Source organism: Dermacentor albipictus, chromosome 10 (genome assembly GCF_038994185.2).
Source record: "Dermacentor albipictus isolate Rhodes 1998 colony chromosome 10, USDA_Dalb.pri_finalv2, whole genome shotgun sequence".
Classification (NCBI taxonomy): domain Eukaryota; kingdom Metazoa; phylum Arthropoda; class Arachnida; order Ixodida; family Ixodidae; genus Dermacentor; species Dermacentor albipictus.
Window position 1 is genome coordinate 62,281,984 of NC_091830.1, and position 23,025 is coordinate 62,305,008.

Below are 23,025 nucleotides of genomic sequence, written 5' to 3' on the forward strand. Positions count from 1 at the left end.
ACAGGACCTGTCCTGTGTGTTCCTGCCTTCTGTCATCGTCTTTTTGCGCTGCCCCTTCAAGATGCTCTGCTTGTAGGCTTAGTGTGTGAAATGGTGAGAAGAATGAAGACAATCAAGAGGCTCGACTTTTCGTAACTACGATATGACACCAAATGACATATGGTTGGTTGCCTTGCTTTGTTGGTTCGACATATCTGTGGGAGGCTTCAAATGGTTGTTACAACAGAGTAACAACATAATAACAGAGAATAGCTTGAACAAGTAGTGTTTATAACAAAATAGAGTGACAGCTCGGGTATCAGAAGTTGGATGAGTAGGTGCTGGTTCATTTTCAGAACAGCGTGACAGGACTAGACATCAAGAAGGAAAATGCAAGACCGAGCTGACTATCAATTGGATTTTTATTGGAGAGGAAACGTTATACATGAGAATCTTCGTAAACAGAAATTGCTTAACCGGAACAAAAGGTTTAGGTTAGCTAGTTTTGCATTAAGGCAATGCAAAGAAATGTTTGTTAAGTGCAACCACACTTTTTCGAACTCCAGGTAGACAGAACTAAAAATATTACCAAAAATGAAGCTCGGCAGCTAATCTCAGCGGCACCAGGACAAGCATCACTGTTTGCAACTTTCCTCTTCGGCTTTTCTGGCTAGTTCTCTATGTTTTGCCAAGGTGGCTTTCGTTGATGTTGTGGCTCGCTGTGGTTTCTTTGTGTCGGCATTGTGGGTGAGCTACAAGTTTGCTTAGTGTTTACGATGGCAGCACAGAAATGCACGCACAATCTACTCGCACTGGAGACGAAGATCAAAGTTATTGACGACTTCAAGAGTTGCTTCACTAAAGCAGAATTGTTTTTTTTACTAGATGACTCCTTTTTTGTAATGTTTTGTGCAGTTAGCTTTAGTCAGCGGCTGCGTGCAAGTAGAAACTTCGTAAGAATCGACTTCGTAAAGAGATCTATTACACCTATAATACACTGTTCACAGTAAAGTGTATTGCTCTTCCAAAACACATCTGATGTACCTTTGAGGTCAATCTCTCAGTAAATTGAACTACTGATAACTGTAATTATTACTTACCTGGTTCCTTGAGCTTCCCTTTAATGAGCGTCCACTGTATAGGATGATACAGAACTTTGGTGGTGATGAAAGCGTAAAGTGTAGACGTACCACCATAGCTTTGTTTGATAGTCAGCACCGTCTTGTATTTTTCTTCTTCGTGTCCCGACTTTTCGCACTGTTCTGAGAGTGTAGCAGCGCCAGGATGGGACAAATGGAAGGCATGGACCATGGGCCGACTGTCAGCGAAACTTCACTGTGCACAAGGCAAATGTTATGCTGTAAAGGGAACTTCCAGGAGGAAGGAAAGGGGGAGAGATGGAAAGAAATGTTACAAATACAATGCAAGAAATTGGTACCACTCATACGCAAAAAGGAATTGCAAGCTTTTTGGAGTAGCAGCTCTGGAGGTACTCTCAAGCGTTGGTCGCCATTCTTGTCGGCGCAAATGGTTTCGTAAATTTCACCAAATTTATGCTGTAACATGTGCCAAGCAGCATTCTCGCGGTCAAACGTACAGTCGTACAGTCGATGTACAGCCGAACCTGATGATCGGATGCGGCGAAGTAAATCTAAGAATTCCTCTCCCATATTTAGTGGGGAACAAACGTACATTTTAATTATTACCGGATATAGCGAAAATATTTTCGTGTTGGATGTGACTTTAGTATAGCTAGGTTCCACTGTAGCTGTACTAAAGGAATGCTAAAGAACAACACAGTTAGTTTAGTCAGGTGAAGTATTTTCTGAAGACACTATTTGCATTCGTGTGGCAGAAAAGAAAGGTGGTTGTTAGCTCAGAAAATTAGCAGCAAGATATTCCTTTTCAAATGTCACCCCCAAACTATGGCATCTGTACATCGGTTTGTTGTCGTGGTTCTCCAAGTATCTTTGCCACTTTTGTCCAGGGAAAATCTTCAAAAACTGACTTGGTCGATTCCTTGAGGATGCTGCATAATCCTTTACTTATAGACTGTTAACTGGTTCCTAGCAAACGCTGTCCAAATCTCATGACATCGTGAGGAGCCAGAGCAGGAATTTCAAGGCCAGTTTCATTTTCACATCTTCACTGGCTTCCCAAATCCTCATATCCTCATATCCTTAATCCCTCTTATTAGGATTAATGTTTCTGGTAGTACTTAAGAAATGTCATTCACCAACTTAGGCTAGATTATCTTTTCTCTATGTTGCCACTTTAAGGTACAGCGTAACTGTTTTACATTTGCGAAGGTGGTGCTTGTAACTTGGAGGTGACTTTAACCTCCTGCCATTTCATTGCATTTCAAAGCCTTGTACAGGTCACTATGCAAAACATTGTTTCAAGGAATCTATGCGGCATCTCTGCTCATAACCTACGAGCAGTTGCATGACTTCCAGCCATGGTCACAAAAATAGACTGTTTCAAGACTCGGTATGAACCCGTTGTTTCCTAGCGAGTTGGCTTTGATTGAGGGATAGGCATGGATCCCAGAAAAACAGGTCAGTCTTATCGGTCAGTGACCCGTCAGCTTACCGGTGAGCTTGTCTCAAGCAAAAGGCCAGCAAGGCCTGTGCTTGAGATGAGCTCTACAGTTTTCGGACGGTGCTGCAATCCAAGCCCGTGTAATTTTGTGCATTCAACAACTTGCACATATAGAAGAACGCATATTAATTTATATGTGCAAATGCTTCTCACTTTCATCATAGTAACTAATTTAAATAAAGCGAGGCCATCCAAAATTTAGAGTAACATTGTTATCAGTGGTTGTTAACTTAGGTTTGATTTTTTATAATTCTGTTAATCGCACTGCCATGGTTTTCCATCTTGCACCATCGCATAAAGCATGCAAGCTGTAACCACTAGCCATCTGCAGCGGCTTGTTGTAAGGCTCTTCTGAAAGCCACTTCCAGACATCATAGCGTGTTAGTTGGGAACAGTTGGCACTTGATGTTTCAGCCTGGCCGTTGTTTCAGGACTGGGCATATCTGCAGTCCACCAGAACTGCCCGAGGCTGCCATCATTCACTATTACAAATTTTTTGGCCTCGTCTTGTGGTATTCGTTGTGTTTTTGTCGAGAAGCACCAAAGAGTTCAGTCAATACGACTGTGTTTGTATGATATATGGCAGACTTCCATTAATTTGACTCTGGGTAATTCGCTTGTTCAGTTAATTTGACCGTGACCGCAAAGGCCAGGCCAGTGCCTATGCATTTCTACGGGCCCCAGCTTTCTTTATTTCAATCTTAAAATTGGCCTTCGCCGGATTATTTGAACTTGGCCAGTCATCATGCATGTACCTTAGACCTATGGTGACCTCAAGGGGACCCATGTACTGGCAATAGAAGAGCTTTAAGGGACAGCGAATGCGTTGAACACACGCCATGTCCTATCGAAAACTCCAATTTCCAGCCTGCCCTAGGAAGATTTCCAAGGAATAATGGTAGCGCACGACATCTTATTATGGTGTTTAATTGATTCTAACACGTGCCTTTTCTTTCGTTTTTTTTTTTTTTTTTGGTCTTCCATGAAAATTGGGCCGAAAACCGCGTTTGCGGCATTGGTATGCTTTGACGGATAACACAGGTTTATTGTGGCGAAGCCGACTCTAGGAATCGTGCGGGGAAGCTGACTTTAGGAAAAGAAAAGACGGCCGCTACTGTGCAACATAAATTGAATCTTCACCCATATATTTTGCTAAAAATTGGGCATGCGTTAGATTTCTACTTTGTTTAGGAGCTTCAGTGTTATCTTTACCTTAGTGTTATACTTTGGACACATGGAAGGCACGTGTGTGTTTCATATCAGGGTGTGTTGGAACCAGGCCAATACTGGCAAATGAATCGGTGTTGTGTTTTGGTGCTTTTTCCGCATCTTTTTTAATTCTCCCCACTGCATAATTAGGTAATTTTAATTGGTCCTGTCAGGGTTGATTTAATGGAAGTCGACTGTATACTGCATGCACGGCGTCTTCTCTGAAAAACTAGTGCAGTTAGAAAAAAAAGCAGCCATGTGTTCGTGGTGTCAAGTAGTGCTTAAATGTTTGGGAATCCATATGCACAGCAGGCACCATAAAGCGGCAACCACAACGAATGCATTTTCAAGGTATTTTCGACCTGCCGCATCAGCATCAGTGCGCAGTAAGCAAGCTGTTGTTGAACCAGAATGCGTACCACTCAATGTCGATTTTAACGAGTGAGCACACGCAATGCATTTTGGGCTGCACTACTGAATGGGCATTGCATGCCACGAACTGGATGCTGTGATGTTGGGCAGTGCCACGTAGAATATACGTGAAACTCATTGCTTGTGGTTGCCTCTTGGGCTCCAAGCACGGAACTGCGCCACTAGGGTGTGCTGTGACTCTTTCGTATCTGTTACCATGGTAACCATGTTGTGTGTCTTTAAAACTGCCATGGGGCATTGTGTAGTCCTCCTTTTTTTGTGCAAAGCCCATTGTTTCTAGTGACTGTGCAGGTCAGAAGCAGAGGTGGGCAGACGACTCGGGTGACCGGTCCATTTCATGAACTACGTTGTTAGGCTTTGTTTGTCTGTGCAAAGCATGCCTGAATTGGTGCTATTGCAAGGCATTTCTGTGCATTTGTTCGGTGTTTAAAGTTTCAGTAGCAAACCCTCAGCAAGCCCAGCGCTGACTGGTATTTGGCTGGGGTTCAGTGGAGGTTTCCAGTGAAGCTTGAAGACTTCACATTGAGCGAGGGAATGAAAAATTGAATGTGTAATGTTAAGAGACCAGAAGACAGCAGTGGTGGATTAGAGGGCAAGTGGGGGGGGGGGGGGTGTAGCCGATATTCTAGTTGACATTAAGAACAAATGGGGCTTGACAGGCGACGAGATGGTGTTGAGCAGATAGGTGGTGATCTGTGAAGAGTAACAGAATTAGTGCCGAGGGAATGGAAGTGCAGTCAAGAACGGCAGACAAGTAGGCAGTGTGACGAAATTAGGAAATTTTCAGGCGCTGACACAAGACAGGGGTAATTAGAGATTGAGGTGAGAGGCCTTTGTGCTGCAATGGGCATAAAGTAGGCAGATAATGATGACTCAGTTAAGTCTTCCGTCTGGGTTCCTCAACTCACAGTTTTTCTAAGCATTTTCTGAAGCCTGTGCTGACTAGGTGTAGTTCATAGCTAAGCTGCTTTTCATTCCTTTTATTGCCTTACTCGGAACGATGTATGCTTTTGAGAAGAGATCTGATGTCCCTTTCTGCCATCTGAAACTTAGGTTCTGGTGCTGCCTCCTGTCTCTACTGTCACAGCACTTTTCATGCTGTGCACACTGAATTTTTAAATCTCTGTGTAGGCGGCAGATTGGTGTAAGTTTGCTGCATTTTAAGGAATTAATACCCATGCTCAGACACGCAAGACAAAAGTGCAGGCTAAACCCCGTATTCAGAAATGTGCCTTAAACTTGAGCCTATGCTTGACTTAGTCAAGTCCAGTTCAAGTTAACGCCTCACGTGGACGCGGCCAAAGAAAGGCCAAGAGCATCTCCGGCACGTTGCTGTCAGGCGTGATGTTAAGCCGGAACGTACCTTTCCGGGAATGCGCGTGCGTCGTCAGCAGCAGCCACAAGGCAGTATGGGAAGCCAGAGCTTTGGCGACCGTGGTTACAAGAAGCTCTTCTGCCTCTGCTGGCAGTTAAGTGCAAGGCATTGTGGGAGAAGGGAATGCAGGGCCATGCATGATTCACACGCTGCAGGCAAGGCAGACGGACGACTCTCCAATAGCGGCCAACACTCGACAACTTCCTGTACTACCTCATGGCTGCCGCTGTCATTGTGCTACGCATGTCTGGAAAGGTTCGTTGACCAAGTCATGGTGTGGCTTCAATTTAAGGCACATTTCTGAATGCGGAGGTAAATGTAAAGACCAGGCTCGCTAGAGTAGGAAGTTGGCAGGGGTAGTGACCCCATGTGTGGACAGCTGGTAACGCAACGTAAGAGCTACTGAGGGTGAAAAGTAGTGTTTTCAACCACCTGAGTGTATCGTGAAAGCACGAGGTAATCCAGTAGGGTCACCTCGGAGAGAGTACATTGTAGCTGAAATTAAAAAAGAATTATGTTTTAGTAGTATAGCAGCTATTGTTTAGTGGGTGTTTATACAGACGAAAAAGGGGAAAGAGTGGGAAGGGCCGTGAGGATCATAACTGCCTCACTTTCCAGTGGACACTCGTACTGTCCTGTGGCTGCAAGAAAGATAACGGGGTAAGAAAGAGGAAATTTGCAATAAAAGAAAGGTAAAGCAAATAGGACAAAAGTGAAAAAGAGACGTAATTATAAATTTTCACAATTTTCAAGCTTTGTTTCGAAGTAACGTGCTTGTGTTTCCACTGTAGATTTATGCCACTTTCAAATGGACACAAGTTCCTCTTTCGCGAGCGTGGCTCAACCTTTCAGATTTTCTCAGAATTTGCGTCACTCGAGAATCCCCGGAGAAGTCTGCTTGCCTCTGCTTCGTAGGCCCCCTTCCACACGTGTCATTCCCATGTGTGGGTGCTCCCTAACAGTTATCCTTTGCTTCTTTTTGCCCCCCTCCCTCCCTCTTCCCAATGGCTTCATTTCTGCTATCCCCTCTCTCTCTCTCTTTTTTTTGCCTCCTCTTCTCTTTTAGAACGTTCGTTGTCTCCTGTCCTGTGTCACGTGAGCAGTCCTGGGCTTAAGCCTGCACATGCGTACGCACGCCAGCACTACAACAGCAACACCCCTCTCGTACCCTCCCAGTGTGCGCGGACCTCTGGCAGACTTTTTTATGAAGCAGCAATGAGCGAGCGGTAAAGAGGATGCGGGGAAAAAAAAGCCAAAAGAAAAAATGGAAAGGGAAGGAACAAGCGAGAGGCCGAGAGTGAAAGAAAGAAAGAAAACGACCATGAGACTTTCGCCAGTTTCTTGTGCTTCTCTCTCTTTTTTTCCCTCTCTCTCTCTCACCCCATTTGTCGGCAGTGCAGCGATGACACAATGCTTCACACCCCACTGAGTCCCTTCCTCTCACCTTCGAAGAGCGGGCGGACGAGAGAGAGAGAGACGCTGAGACGAAAGACTCTCCTCTGAGACAGAGAAAGTGCATTGTGTTGCGCTGTGGCATGTTGCTGTTCATTGTTTGTCTTTTTTTTTTCTTTCTACGATGTCTGGTCGAAAATGTTTTGTCAGCATCTGCACAACTGTGAAAGGGAGGGGTTAGGAGAGCGCTTGCTGCCCCTCTTTATTGCCTTTTTTTGCTGATGTTTCTTTCCCAATCCTGTGCTAGATCTTGTTCTCAGTCGAGCACAGGCCTACAGGGAAGCTTTCCCCAGGCAGTTGGTCCTTCAAAGTTTAGACTGTATTGAATGAAACCGGCAGGCCTGGCCGGAATGTGTTGAACGAGCCACATGTTGTCCTTCTCTGTAGTGTTGATCCGTGTCATTTGGTCCAGACAGTGATGTGCATTGGGAGTGTGTTTCTGTTTTCACTGGCTCATTGAAGTTTAGCCACCCTGCATATAATGAACCAAACAAGGAGTGTGCAAGCCATATATGCACAACCACTAAGCTGGGGTTTTGTGCAAGGAAAACATTGATTCATTAACACATACTGCCATTTTGTGTAGCAGCCTCCCTGCATTGTACTGGTTGTCGTACGACAGGACCGCGCACTGCCGCGTCATACCTTGGTGTGACGTACACCGCTGTGTGCATGCGCGCTGTCGCACGAGCTTGAAGAGCTTATGCCTGCAGCTTAGCACCGCGCTGCAGAGCCGTGCTTGTGTTGAAACTGGACCAACTGCCCGGGGCAAGCAACTCACGAACTGGTCCTGTGTCGTCATGGTTTGGCTGGCACAAAATCTAATTTGGTTTATGAGACATTAACTGGCAATCCGTAGCAGTCAGACAGGCAGGCCATGAAACATTTGCTAGCTGAGACTTTCTACCCTGTGGACACAAAGGCAGTGGTAATGGAAAGACAAGGAGGCAAGAAGGGACAGCTCAGCCTATGTCGTTATCTCTTCCTCGTTTTTTCTTGCTTACCAATTCTCTACCACATTATGTGACGTGTCGTCAGCCCATAGCTGCATATGTAAAGGGAATCGCCACTTGCTTGTGTGGAGGAGCTCCCGTAAATGCCTTGGCTGTAGCAACGTCAGCAAGGACTGACCCCGAATTCTCCAGGTTTTACAGTTGTAAAGTGAGGGCGACAAGGAACATATTTTCGGTGTATTTTCCTCCTGGCAACGCATGACATCGGCATGTCTAGTCCACACCACGCGATAACCACACAAAACATGCTTCAGCCAGGCTAACTATGCTGTCTCCTCCCAGTGTGAGAACAGATGTGCTGACACCGCAAAGTGCCACGCCACAAATACATGAACTGTGTACCTTTTGTGGTGGTACCCTCAAGCAATCACCTTTGGGTATACAATCACTTTCGGGAGATGTCACGTGACTTGGCATGGAATGCGTCCATGTGTGCGGCCGACAGTGCTGTGAGCACAGCGTGAATGTAGTGGGATCGGCACAGCGCCGGTAGCACTGTTGGCCGCCTACTTTGACTCGGCCAGTACTGAGTCCCGGAAAATCTCACGAAAGTGAGGCTTGAAAATACACTGCACCTGCTTGCCACCTAATGTACACTCGCCCACAAGATATTACGGGACGCATGAGCTCGTGGTGAAACGGCCCAGCTCCCCTTTTAGCGGCGCATCCCTGGTGTCGAGACTGACGCCCGCGCGTCCCTCCGAGACTGCAAGCGTGCGTGTTTCCGCACTTACTCCTTGCACGCCAACGATATCCAAGTGTGGCCGCGAGGTGCCCCTCTTGCGATTGGCGCTGTGGCGTCTTCGACGGACAAAACTTCGTTTATACAACGGAAATCACGCAAGCTCACGCTTCTAAACATGCTTCACATAGTTTTGTCCATGAAAGTTGCCGCAGTGCATATCACAAGAGGGGCACCTCGTGGCCACATTTGGATGTCGCTGGCGCGCAAGGTGGAAGCGTGGAAACATGCAGACTTGCAGTCTCGTAGGGACGCACATATGTGCAGGCGTCAGTCTCGACACCAAGGGTGCACCACTAAAAGGGGAGCAGGGCCGTTTCACCACGCACTCCTGCGTCCCGCAATATATAGTGGCCGAGTGTACATTCACACAGCAGACCAAATCGGGGATTCAGTCTGTAGACCAATCGCAGCGTTGCTCAGCATCCCGTAACAGCCACTTGTTGCCATGGTAGCCGTTTGGTGGTGATGAACACGTCACGATGCATCCGTGGAGTGAGAGGATCAGCAATGTAGTCTCTTACGTTCATCTACCCTGAAAAGTCTGGCAAGTGCCGTCCACTACAAAATTTCAGTGAGCAATCCATTTACAGTCTTCATGGCCTGTGTGCTCTTAGTGAAGGCTGCATGCTGCAGCTTTCCTTCTACCAGATGCCAAACCATGGACCACTTCCTGGGCCCTGTGGGTCTGTGCAGTGAATGCGGGAGGCCGCTCCATTGGTCTGTGTTGTCTTTCGATGAACGTGCGTACTGTGTGTGTAAAACAGGTTCCGTCGCAGCTTTTTGTTGCCAGGAATGACTTCAGGGTGAGATTTCTCATTGTCCTTGCTCGTAAAATGTGGAAAAATAGTGCAAAGTGTAAAATGGCGGCGCACTAAGTCGTAGTTGCCGTCTGTGTACTTCTTTTTTTTTTCCGTTTTGTCTAAGAAGTTGTCTTGGGACCTGCCAGAAAATGGAGAGGAACTGTTTCCTGGCGCACAGTTCCGAGATGTCATGAACGTTTTGTTTCGTTTTTCAATGTCAAGTGTTGACAAAGTCAAGGGGTGGTGTGGTGTGTCCATGTGGCAACTTGAGTTAGATATGATGACACAAGAAGCTGATAAAACGAACGCTTGAAGCAGACAGCACCTGGCAGATATGTTCCGTTTAGTATGTGTGTTTTGCTTTGCCTCGAGACGTGTCCAGCCAAGCTGTGTTGTTTGACAAAAAGCGTTTCCAAATTTTTTTGTCTTTTTTTATCTCTATGGTGTGTGGTTGTCATGATAAGGATTACAAGGTTTATCTGATACACGTGTGGAGGTGTTTGTGGCACGTGATGGTTAACTAAAGGCAGTCCTTTTTTTTTCCCTATGTGGTTGGTGTTGTGTAATCATGTTTCTTTTGTGCTTGACATTTCTGTCTCCCTTCATTTTGCATTGACTCTTGTCAATTGATTGCATTCTTCTTGATTTTCCTCCAAGTATTTTTTGTTCTCGTATAGTTTGTGGTTGCAATTTTTTTTTCTTTGAATTGTACTGCATGTGAGCTGTACTTCCCCTTTTCACATTCTCAGTCAGGGTATGCATAATGGTAACCCTTAGTAACAGTGTAATATAGTAGTTTTTTTGTATTATTTTTGTCCAATTCCTGTTTTGGCCAGTTGCAATTTTCTGCCCCTATTTTCTGTTTTTTCGTGTTTCTTTCAGCTTTTCGGTGTTTGTCAGAATTATGGCTTGTTGTCTGACAGAATTGGACTGCATGAACACATCAGCACTTGTTTCTTTTTGTTTTGTCGTTCACATTTTGGTGCCATTGCAGAGTCTTTAAATGCTCTTTTCTTTATGGAAGATTTATTTAGCAAGTTCAAGTACATTGCACACTTTATATGCTAGCAAACCTTAAAATGCAGTTGATTTATTGTTTACATATGCCTAAAGCATTTTCTTGTGCCCGCAGCCTACTGAAAAAAGATTGAACACTTGTGTTTTCATGTTGCAAGTCTCTAGTGGTCAGATCGAAGTTTCAAGATTTGTAGATTTTACATTTTTTTAGAGAATCACTATTACCCTTAAATTTGCTGCTTGGCACGTCTCGGAATGCTTTTATAGAATAGTTATAATTAGCAAATGAATTTGTTGTATCAACGGATTAATCTGTATATCAAATGCTCTATAAGCTAGCTGAGCGATGACACTTGGCTAGCTAGTCTTCAAAGCTCTTGATTTACTTTGCATATGTTCAAAATCTGTACAGCTGTAATGTTGGTGCATCATCCATTAGACTATTGTACGTTCTTAAACACTGATTTCTGCCTTGTCGTCTGCTACGGCTCGTATCGTCTGCTACGGCTTGATAAGGGATCAACGCGTCTAAACTGTCCTGGAATCTCACTACTGTACTGTCAATGATTTTACCCCATGTTTGGTGCACGTTTGCTGCATGGTAATCATCATGTTCACAACTTCTTTTCAGTGAAGTAATGCTCATGTGTAGTGTTATATTGCCAGGAAATCCAAGTAGAGTGCAGGTAAATGCAAGATAAGGTCATCTCACAAGATGGCAGCAACTTCTGTGAGACTTCAAGCACACCACAAAGGGCATCAGATTCTTGACAGTAGTACGTGCCCTCTCGCCAAAATTCTGTCGGCTATTGCTGCTTTGCCAACAATACTGGCACATATCGATCAGCATTTGAAAGAGGAATGCCGAGCCTCTTCTTCATTCATTTGAATTTTGTCATGCGTGCCGAGACAAGCTTAGTATGTGTGGTCTTACCCCCTGCTGTTTTTTTCTCATTAGCATATCTGCCTGTTCTACCAAAATGTAAGTAAAAGAAATGTTGCATTTAACAACTGCCTCAAAAGAGAGGCATGGTGTATTATCAAAGTGCTGAGCAGGTGCTTGAAGATGCAACACTTCACTTGCCACAGGAAACTCTGATTAAAAGAAGAGAATTACCCATTCTTAAGCATGTGGCTGAACCTTCGGATGAAGCTGGCTTTTGTGATCATTTATTAGAAATTTGGCTAATGCTGCTTCCCACCAATGGGAAAACTCGTTCTATAACAATATAATAAGCCCTTACAATGCAATATGCACAGATATCAAAGACTCATTACTTTGCTTGGGGCTCCTAAAAGTACCATTGAGCTGCATGATTTGGCGGGCACGCCTTAAATGGCTTAGTTAACTTCATTCTTAAAATTTGCACCCTTTAGAGTGTACAAAGGGCCTTATTTGTGATGTAAATGATACACATCATTACTGTACACCCTTTTAGGGTGCAATTTTTGTCGGCTATAGTATATTTTGTCTGCATTAACGCATGCCGTATTTTTCTGCCATGAACGTCATGAGCATGTAAACATGCTGCGTCATTCATAGCAGGGAAGTGCTGAAAGGAAGGAAATGCATACAAGGTTCATGAGAATTGTCACAAGATCGCAGCCTAGAGGGTGTACAATAGTTAAGAGTCAGTTAGTGGCTAATAGCTGGACAGTTCCCGAGATCGTTGTTGGTCCAATTCGTGCTGCTGGCTTTGCAGACGACTAGTGGTCAGAATTGGTTTGCCGCTCCAAATCTGCGCCTCTGGGTGCAGAGCGCAGGCATACTTGGCAATGCACAGTTTTCTTACCTTGACGCTGTCTACAAGAATGACCAAGGTCGTGTCAGTCAGCTGTAGCGTGTAACGAACGACGCGTAACAAGTCGAGAACAGCAAAACGAGCCTCCTGCTCCATGTGTAAGGAGACCCTTTGACAATGGGACACAATGTCACCGCCTTTGTCGCACCGTGTCCGGTTGCCTGATGGACGTGCAAGAAGTATATATATTTGTGCCAAATGCTTGAGACACAAGAAACCAAAAACAGATGTGAGAGAGAGAGAGATATTGATGTCACTGTTTTTATGTGCGTGCATGCTGGCGCAGATGGCCCTGCATGCACAACCGAGGAAAAAGTATTTGACAACTTTTCGTGTGACGTGTGCCGTTCACCGTCTTTGTTCGTTGTCTGGGCCCCCAGTGTTTTTTGTGAGGACGGGCCCATGATGTGGTGGTCTAAAAACCCAGTTCTGTGAGAAAAAAAAAATCGACTCTTGTCGGTCTAACTGTGGCCTCTCTCCCAAGTCGTCCTGCCTTGCTGTTGTCCCCCTGCATCGGTGTTAAATTAATTTATTAGCTTTAAGTGTCGGTTAAGCGTGCCGTCTTTATCGCTTTGGCGCTCGGGTTTGTCCAAAAGGTGTTTTTTTAATTCTTTCAGTATCTGTTGATCACTTCTTTCCAAAATGATGTCATTGTAAGGAGACTTTAACATAGTCAACATCAAGAACATTGCTCTAGCATTTTTATTTGTGGCCAGTTTTTCTTTTTTTTTCATTTTGTAAGTAGGGAGACAAAAAGTTTGTAGAACATGTTGGCTCACCTTCTGGTCAAGCTGTCCTTATAGAAGGTGACATGGCCCAGTAGAAAGGATGGAACAGTGGAGCTTTTAATGCAGCCTTGCCTTTTGGCATCGTCACAAGAACATACATGAAGCACGCTTGGAACTAGTTTTTTTTTTCATGACAAAGTACTAAACACATGGAAGAGCTACAGGCATGCATACTTCAAGGTTGTTGTAATAATGTTGAGGGTGATACAGAGGAAAAGAAACTAAGCATGGGATAGTCGTTTTAGGCTGAAAAATTCGACCAGCTTTTGCAAAAGCACACATTTCGCATTCTCTGAGCCTTGTGAATGCATTAAGACAGTGGTGTGAGGGGGAAGAAAGTTTCCTGAGCTTGTTAAAGTGCTTCACAGCATAGTAAGCAAGTGCTATTGTCAAGTCCGTGGGCTGTGGCAAGCTGTGTTAGTAGTATCCGAGAGGTTCACAAAGTTTACTTTTGGCGAGTTTGATTGGTGTCATCGTTGGCACAAGTCAGCCCGCCGGAGCGTATCATCCGGGTGAGCCGCTTATCTGGTTGTTCACTGCTGCGTAGCCCTCCCGGTTCCACACACACTGTGTTGGCTGCATACATTGTAACCCTTAACAAAAAGTGATTCAGGTTCAAATGTGTGGTGTCAGCCAGCCTTTGAAAATTTCGTGATGCTGTTGCATGACTGCAAGCACTGCTGAGGGTCTCAGTGGTGCATCTTGCAGACTGTGTCGGAACACCCTGATGTACTTGCGATGCGATTCCCTAAGATGTGCACCGCCCCTATGGACATACACAGCCAGAAAAAAAAAATGACGTGGACATAAGAAAAGCACATTATAGCCTTCTCCACTTAACAGCCTCACATGCACACATACATAGACATACACATGTGCATTCGTATATTGAACACGGATTCAGCATGTGAGGGACGGCATACACAGTTGCTTTTCAGTTGATCTTCCTTTCTTTTTGACTATCGATACAGGATGTATAGTCACTTTATAGAGAGATATATGCCTTCAGGAAAGTAACAACAAAAGAGCCTCTTCATATGTCTTGCAGCTCCCCTCTTGTCCCGAATCCAACCCCGTTCGTGTTTGTGAATCGTGCTGTGTATTTGTGCGTGAAAAACAGTTAAGTGAAACTACCACTTGTGTGTGTAATGTAAGACAGACATAAGAGGGGTAAAAAAAGTAAATACGAGGGTCGTGGTCGGAGGAGGAGAGCATTATGTGTTTCTATACAGTGCAAAGGCGATTATTTTTGTACCTGAAGACAAAAAAAGAGTTAGGCCCTCAAAGGCGGCCTCCTTCTTTTTTTTTTCTTTCACTATTGATTTCTTGTTTTGCCTGTTCTCCCTGCAGCTGCTTATGCTTAAATTCCCGTGAGCATATACCTTACTGTGAAGTAAAGACATAGCTTTTATTTTTGTTTCTGTATGAAGACACTACTGTGTATGGTGAAAGTTTTGCGACTCTGTGACACAGACCTATACCAGATGTTGAGCTTTGAGGTTAATGCATTGAGTTTACGCATTTTGTGGAATTCATGGTTGATTTCTCTCTAGTTTGAGCAAGACTGCCTTGTTCAGCCACAAAACCTGCTGATTTACGTCGCTGTGCAGGTTTATTGTTTTTTTGCCCCAGCTGAGGTGTTGACATCAGCATGTCATCTTTATGCAGCAATTGGTTATTTTCTTCTGTTTGACGACAGCAAGCAGTCGCAGACAATAGAAGCAGGGAAGTTTGACATGTCCTGCAAACTTCATTATTACTTGTTTTTCCTTATTGACCTGTAGTGTTCATTACGTGTGCATTGTTTGGGCCGAGGAATGATAACTGTGTTCACCAACAAACTTGCATGTACAAACCCAGTTGGTTGCAGACGGCTTCAGTTGCAGAAGTGATTGCAGACAAAGGACTCACTTCCATGGCTGAATCCTCGTCTGCTATCACTCCAGTTACAGAATTTATGGGGTTAACTAAGGTTCCTTCAGTATGACAGCCGTTGTCGTTTCATTTTAGCAAATTAGGCAGAAACATCTCTTCATATTATTAAGTAGAGTAGTGTTTTCCTTGTTTCCTGCTTTAGAGCCAAATTTATGCCGTTTTCACAGGCGTCATTGGTATACCTATGAAATCGTAAGTAATGGCACGTCGATCACCCTGGCTTGCCTATACTGTTGTGAGCTTTGAAACAGCAGACACATCGCTGTAGTGATAGCTTTGGACACACTGCAAAAGTGGCAACGAGGTGACCATCTGTGGTTTTGTGCACTTCAACTATGGTGGAACCCGTCACTATAGTGTTTCACTTCGTGCTGGGCTTCACTTCCCCTTTTATTTCATTTGCAATTGTAGCGAGCCCCTCTTCAGGCTCCATAGACCCACACTTATCGAATTAAAAACTTTTCACTCAGCGTGGTTTCGTTTTGCTATGCTTAAAAAGATATATTTGGTATCACTCGTCAAGTAATAGCACGTCTACTAAGTTGCATGCTGTGAGCAGTGCTAAGCTTCGGGTGTCTCGAAGTGCGCACCCTGTTTGGAAGCGGACAGGAAACTAAGTAACCAGCCTTTCTTTGTCACATTCGTTATTTCCTGTTCAACAGCCTTGTAAAGATATGCCTCTGCATGTTTACAAAAGCAGTGACCATTGCTGAAGTGGTTAAAAGAGGGCGCATTTGCTTTTTTCTGAGTCTGTTTCTCGAAATTTCGTTTAACTTCGTCTCCACATTTTTTTCTTGCCGCCTGTACTTGAAGGGTATTCTGTGTCCATGTGGTTTCTCTAATGCATTACAAGAGCGAGAAAAAATGCGAAGTTTGCCCTTTAATTTGTTATTAGACTGCTTATTTCCGACTCTGTGTACATGCGCCTTGTTAGGGATAAAGAGGAGTGATTGTGCAGTTAACACCCTCCAAAAGGGTGTTGACACAGTAGGGTGCACTGGTTTGCACCCGGCATTTGACTCTTTTTCACTCCCCTTGCAGGGTGTAAATTGTGCTCCCTTGTTTAGGGTAACAAGCAGTGTCACGCTAGAGCCTTGCTGGTGCCCATGTAATGAATGAAAGTAATACATGGGTTGGGGGACCTGTCAACCCTGACCTTGTGCCCACTGTGTGGTATATCATGGGCCCACTGAAAAAAAAAGGCTTATTTTTCGCTGTCGAAGCATATGTAGGTTTGTTCGTGTGCCCTTGGCTTTTCTGTTCTTGACAGTGTATCATGCCTGTCCACCCTCTACCCTGTTTTTCTTTAGTATTCTCATTCTTTGGTCATGTCTCGGAATAGTGGAGTTGTGTACGCATCCCTGTTTCATTCAGTGCTGACTGCAATGCTGCACCGAGAAGCTTTTTTTTTTCTTTCGGGTTTACGAGAATTTGAATAAAAACACCCAGAGTAATGGAAGCTGTTGGTCTTGTGTGATTTCTTTTTCGTTTTCAGTACGTGCTTTTTCTCGATAAGCATGCTTCTAGTTGTGCAAACGAACAAGAAAATTCTCAGCCTTCATGTCTGCAACACAGCAAAGCGCTATTATTTGTTTATTTAAGTAACTTTAGGGCGTTATAGAACAGAGTGGGGCATCAAATACTGCGAACACAAATATTGGGTCAAAACATGCTCTTCAAGGGCACATTTAAAGTCACTTGAATAGTTATAGGCACTATAGAGGTGGTCGAGTTGTGTTCCAGTCATTACATGTTTGAGAAACGACAGAGTGAAATTGTTGGTTTGTACAATGAGGAAGAGAGACTTCACGACAAGGCCATATAAATGAAGGATAGGAAAGTAACTCCTGTTAGATGGAGATCGTGGTTATACTTCTTGTGAAACAACGTGAGACGTGCTCTCTGTCCATGTGAAGAAAGCGATGGAAAGCGTAATGCTCTTTTCATTGATATGCTGGAAACGTTGGAGTGGTGGGAGGAGATGAATTATGTGTGCTACGATTCTTTACAGCTTCAATGTTAGTAGTGAGACTGAATTAATGGATCTACACTGTAGATGCACATTCTAGTTTACAGTGAACGAAAGTGCTAGAAAGAGTTTAAAAGGGGCCGTGGAGATGTTATGGCCTAGGTAATTGTCGATAAACTTGAGTTTCTGCTACCTCAAAAGTTTTCACACTGAAGCAAACAAAATGTACCGCAATATAGCTTTTAGTAGCCAAATCTGATGACCTTCGGCTGCACAACGGCTATCTAGCGTCAAAGCTCAAGCTGAAACACTGGCGGATCCTATGGTAGTGCTGTTGCTGTAGTTAGTGAAACTCTCGTACACTACTTTTTCACTTTACACTGAGGTGATTTAGGCCGACAAAACTTGCACATGCAGCAGCTCATGCAAGCAAATTTGCTAAAAATTCTATCCAGTTTGCTAAAAATTCTATCCAGGAAACGAGACCCGTGTGCTTCGTTATATTGACCCCGTGTGTGTAAAGGAGCCATCCTAGTGACTCGTGGAGCAGACGAGATACGAGGGGGTCGTAATATGGCTTCAGGTGGTTAACGTGCGCCGTCTCGCGACCCCGACAACGAAGATACGGCGATGGTGGGACAGGCTCAGCGATACAGTTCACAGGTGAGGTGGCATCAGTGATACGATACGCACCGTGGTAGTGTGCAAGTAGTTCAAAAAGAAAGGCCAGAAGTGTGAGGCAGCATGCAAAGCCAAACAAGGGAACCGGCAGGGAAGGTGGGCGTGGCCTGGTGACTGTTGCGTCGTGCAGCGGCGTACCAGGTATTTTTCGAGTGAGAGGGGGAGACAAGCCTCCTCATTTCGCTCCCTCCCTCTCTTTCTGCTCTATCATATATCAATATCATAGATCTATCTAGGCTTAAAAAATGCCTTAGAGGTATATCCTTGTCAATCACAGACCTGATTATCAGTCACACATAAAGAACCATTACAATCCAGTGTTGCAAAAGCTTTTTGAAGCGTGTCGCTGAAATGAGACAAGGTCGCTAAAGTTTCCACTAAGCTTTAGGGAACTTCAGTGAATTTCATTGAAATTTAAATATAGCAAACGTTTGGCAGCGCTATATTATAAGCTATCGTGAAGTAAAATAGTTACGTAGACGCTTCAGGTTTGTGTAATGGCCGTGCATGTAAATGATAAACGGTGAATGTACCAACATAATGGACGGTGCTTCTATTTGTTGATTTGTTGATACTGCAATCCCCAATAGGAATTTTGGCACAGTGGATTATGAAACAAAATGACAAAATTTGGGAAAATGAAACGCAACACTTGCCAACATTAAAAAGCAAAAATTGCTAGCACCGAAGCCAAGAAATGTCATAATTTTGTGAAGTATGCTAGTTGTTTCGTTAGCCAAGGCGCGCAGTTTTTGAAAGATTACCTGTAGGGACGCTTCAAAACGTAAAAAAAATCATATAGAAGTTATTTACGTCACAGAAAAACGGAAATGTTAATGTCTATTCGTGAAATATCTATGGAATACGGGGCCAATATTTCACTTGCCATTTTCGTAGTGGCGCTGTTGCTGTTAGTTCAGATAAATCTGTTGCTGTTAGGTCAGATAAATAAAAACTTTATCATTAGTTCGACTGTTCCAGCCGTTAACGACTCTCAAAAAAAAGGAGTACTTGAAGCAATGAATGCATGTGCGAAAGGGAGTAACTGTTAAATTATGTATTTATCTGGTGGCATATACGGATAACGGAGATTACTTTGGTGTATCAGTGTTGTATGCCCATAAGTTAGCCGGTAAGAATTCACGCGGGAACAGAAATTCCTCTGGGAGAAGCCAAGTAAGTTAGCCTTGGCCAAGAGAGCTGTTATTGAATAGCGTCCCAAAATGTTTGACCTAATAGTTCTGCAAAAACCCGCAAGGTGGAGAGAGGTAATTAATAATGGGAAAATTTTTCTTCAACTAGCTGCGAGCCTTTTCTTTCGAGGATCCCGTATGGGTTTCCTTCGTGGCAATTGCTACGAACGGGTGGATGTCTGATTTTTCCTTTATTAGTCCCAAAATGGTATGTGTAATTCGGACGTCACTTTACAGCGTAGCTGTTTATGGCTAGGGTTCCATGCATTTCTTGTATCCTTCAGCAAATCTGTGTGAGCAAAAACTATCTGCGTCAGCAATGGCTCGTGCAACTGCTCTCGCGTTCGTTGTCTTCTTGCCGATGCCACTCATCATGCTAGCGTTCCCATGCTGCCCCTGCCTCGGCGAAGGCGCTGACAGCACTGGCCCATTGCCAATCGTTGCGCTGATTTCGGTCTCAAATTCTTTGCCTCAATATATCGTCGGGAAATCAACACCACTCTATATAAAGAATGCATAGCACGAATGAACGCGTATGTATAAAAATAAACGTGTGCGTACCTTTCGTCCCAATGATCACCGATCAAGGGAGTAAATGCGTTCATACCTTTGTTATAAATTTTGCGTCGCCTCTTTGTCGTGTGCTACACAGCTTCGCTGGTCATCCGCCTTCACAGAGTGGAATGGTTCATTTTGTTTCTTGTATTTTAACGCGACAGCGTTAAGGAGCTCGTGTCGCAGAAAAGCCGGTGTCGTCGGCGTCATCGGCGTTGGCCGTGAGCGATAAATACCAGCAGGCACTTCATGAATAAAAAGCAACTTGCAACATGGGCTGGGTGGAAATCGAACCAGGGTCTCCGGAGTGTCAGACGGAGACTCTACCACTCAGCCACGAGTTGGATGCTTCAAAGCGGTACAAAAGCGTCTCTAGTGAATGCGGTGTTGCCTTAGAAACGCGCTGTTTCTAAGGCTCGGGCGTGCGTCGCTTGCTCAGGCGCACATTTCGTTGCCGCGCCGAACGCGGCGCTGCTCGACGCTCACCGCGTCCGATGCGGGGCGCGTAGTCGCTGCGCCGTAGCCCACTGTCTTACACCTCTTGGCGGGTGGACGGGAACGCTGTCGCGTTCCACTCTTGAAGGCGAAGCTTAAGCGTCCTCCAAATTTTTCTCTGTTTTGTCAATATCAGTTTTAGTCAGAGTCGTATATCACAGAAGCATTGTCTACTAGTGGTAAGGCAACAGTTTTACAAGCTATCAACCCAAGAGCAGGGGCTGGGAATTTATAGCTCTTCGAAGAAAGAACAGTTTTCGGTTTGGGTTAGCAGTAACGTGGTAAATGTGCTTTGACCACTGAAGGGTGTTATTCATCCAATGTCCGAAATATCTAGAGTTCTTTTATTAAGAAGCAGATTATTTGCACAAAACCTAAATTTTATAGGTTTTCATTTCAGAGTAATAGTCATCAAAATCTTTTCGAAATTGGTCTAGATTTGCCAGAGTTGACATTCAATAGTCTTTGGAAGTCCTGATTCAGCTTTTCTCGGTCAAAATAACTTCTGATCTCCGAGTACCACAAGCGTCAGCACATGATTTAATTGTAACTGAAATATCTGTTAATCTATTATTAATGAATACGAGAAAAGCGGCGCTTGCAAGCATGGATCCCTGTCAGATGCCAGTGCGTACTGAAAGCCGTTTTTAAGAGTGGCCTTTGTAAACAACATACTGCTGCCAGTTTCCTAGGTAGGCTGACAACTAGATTATCAAGTGCGTGTTTGCGAGGAATTCATTTAGTTTATACAATAACTGTTTGTGAGAAACTTTGTGAAATGCTTTGTTCAAATACGTAAAAAAATTCATCAGTTGGTTAACATTAATAATCGCTACTGCCAAATCATGAACGGTTTTAGTTAGCGCAGTAGATGTATAAAACCTTTAATACACCCGTGTATATTGTATAATATAGTCTTATGACGGATGATGACAGTTTAGAGTCTGTGTTTACTTTCAGATTGAAACATTGCAAACAGAGCACGATTCAAAGGAACACAAGTAACCTAGATTTCCTAGCATGAGAAATCACTTGTTCTTCCTTGTCCCTTAATATTCCGGGTTCTCGACATTCGGGAAAGAAGAATTGAATTGTTCACCGCATGTTGTTAACACGGCGATGGCAATTACCCGAGCTTTATGCAGGTCAAACACGCTTCCGCCTTTGATGTATACCTGAAAGCCGCCGTGAAGTATTCATTGGTCGGAAAGCCGTGGGAAACGGACGGTGATTTGTTCAGATTCGCGCGAACGAGCTCAACCGCTCCGAGATTTACGCCATTCGACCTGAACTTAAAATTTATTCCAATTGATTTCGGGAGATCATTTACTGCTACACTTGCGAATGTACTCGAATCGGGTGCATTTAGTGATGCCTCAGAACAGGCAGTGTTTTTAGGCCATTTTGTAGCTAGATTTAGCGACTTTCTGTTTAGCGACGAGCTTTTCTGTTTAGTGACCAGTAGCATTTTTGGCGACATTCTACCGACTTAGAAGATATGCAAGCCGCTTCAAAAATGGCCTAGAACTGGGCTCATTGTTCAGAAGCTACATGTGGGCGGCCAAAAGTCGCAGTGTGATGCATACGCTCCATGACCATGATGAAGCAGCAGTTGCCCTCTTATTGGCGCGCTTCACCGAACAGTGGTCCATCACAGTCTTCATACTGTGTCCACAAAATTGTATTTTTTATTCTTTACAAAACCAATTTAAGTCAGTTGCAAGAGAACAATTTTGTGAACACAATATGAAGACTGATTGGCCACTGTGCTGTGAGCACAATTACAATGTCAAGAGTTCCAATATGAACTCTTACGGAGGGCAAGAAGCTGGGTGCGATGAGATGACGAAAGGCCTGCATCCGGTGATGGCGAAGTCGAAAATTGCTGAAGGTGGTGACGAAAAAGAAGTTCAGGCGTCAAATATTTAAAGGGGTGGCATTATCGTGAACGTCTCGACCTCCAATACACGTGACAACTTGCACAAATCCCAAGATCTCGCCACGCACTATGGTTACTGGGTACCGGCGCGGATTACATATGACTTCAGACCCAACAGGGAGGACGGGGAACAGGAGAAATAAGTCCTTGCGGTCAGCAAGCATGTCAGATGGCGTAAATGCCACAGTGAACTCTGGAACGGCAGCGCATGATAGGGTCACAAGCACCGCCGTCTCCGGAGGTAAATCAGTATCAGCATCAACGAAGACTTCGCGAACACCGACTTCGGCGCCGACCGATGGTGAGTCTCATAACGGTGAAAGGGCCATATGCACGCGAGAACAATCGATCATTGCACTATGACTTGACAGGAAGTCCCACCCATGGATGACATCATGCGAACAGGATGGCAACATCCTTTGATTTACAAGACGTCTTGGATGACTACAAAGGTGGTGCATACCGCTGTATGATGAATGCGCTGCGCGCCATCAGTGCAGAGTGTCGTCCCAAAGAGTGAGGTAGTGGCTTTTTTTTAGCTTACTACAAAGATGTTCATGTGTGACGGAAACGGCGGCCCCAGTATCGAAAAGCGCTTGTGAGGCTGTTCCCTCGACATGAACGTGAATGACATTCTGCAGTGAAAATTGAGGTCTTATAAAGTTCGATGAGCTTTCAGTTCTTGCCTCCGCAACTGCGCTAATCAGTTTCCCTCGGCAGTAGGTGGTCGACGAACTGTAGGGGACACCAACCATCGACGTTGTCACGATTGACGTGAAGCACCCAGTGCAAATAGGATTATTTGCTGTTACGATTGGCGTGAAGCACCCAGTGCAAATAGTATTATAAAAAAATCATGCCTAATGGGAAAGGGCAGGGTAGATCCCAAATTCCTATGCGTGTCTCAGGTGGTTTCTGGTCTGGCTGGCGGCAACTGCAATGGCGGGGACGGAGTCAGCCTGTGGGATGCTTTGGCGGGCGATGTTACGTTTTCGGCAAAATTCGTGCAAACTCCGATAGAGGTTGAAGAGCAAGGATGCTATGG

General features: G+C 44.5%; 1 protein-coding gene across 17 annotated transcripts in view; it reads left to right on the forward strand.

The window, feature by feature from the left end:
* LOC135917624 (CUGBP Elav-like family member 2) overlaps positions 1 to 16,607 on the forward strand; it is a 562,919-nt gene extending 546,312 nt beyond the window's left edge. For 16 of the 17 annotated variants that reach the window (XM_065451194.2, XM_065451193.2, XM_070528146.1 and 13 more), the window contains one exon: positions 6,663 to 16,607. The gene's annotated coding sequence lies outside the window, so the exon portion shown is untranslated. The remainder of the gene's footprint in view (positions 1 to 6,662) is intronic. The other variant, XM_065451179.1, reaches the window with a different exon arrangement.
* The last annotated feature ends 6,418 nt before the right edge of the window (positions 16,608 to 23,025 follow it).